This window comes from Octodon degus, unplaced genomic scaffold (assembly GCF_000260255.1).
Source record: "Octodon degus isolate 3935 unplaced genomic scaffold, OctDeg1.0 scaffold00206, whole genome shotgun sequence".
NCBI classification, from domain to species: domain Eukaryota; kingdom Metazoa; phylum Chordata; class Mammalia; order Rodentia; family Octodontidae; genus Octodon; species Octodon degus.
In genome coordinates, this window is record NW_004524782.1 from 3,205,273 (window position 1) to 3,205,808 (window position 536).

Genomic DNA, 536 nt, shown 5'->3' on the forward strand with positions numbered 1-536 from the left:
TCTGACAAGGTCAGTGAAATCCCCTCAGGATTTAGCTTGAAACCATGTAAAGCACCTGGTATATTGTTTGTCAGTGTCAGCCATCTGGATGAGTCACATCCATTGCTTGACCAATTTGCTCATTAGGAAAACCTGAGAGAATTTTTTCGCTCTAGGTGACTCTCCTTAGGCACATTATACATTGCTGATCATTTTACTCTGTGGTCCCATAAACTCCCTGTTCAGAAAATTTGGGACACCACTGAGTTACAGGATGTTGCTGTACAGGTCCTCTCATGTCCTGATTCCCCATTGATCTTGAAAGGCTAGGGCCAAAATAATGGCTATCCTTGTAGCCCCTCTATTTCTCTGATTTTTGGTCTGCAAACTTTAGTTGTTAAACATCCAGAAGAGAGTCCTAGCCCAGGTCCGGTGAGGGTGCGGAGAGCTTCCTGCTACCCTGCGCTGGAGGGACCAGTCCCAGCCCAGGTGCAGCGTGGGCCGGACCCTCTCCCAGCCCCTCGGGCCGCCCCCCACCACTCCTCAGTGGCTCCCCC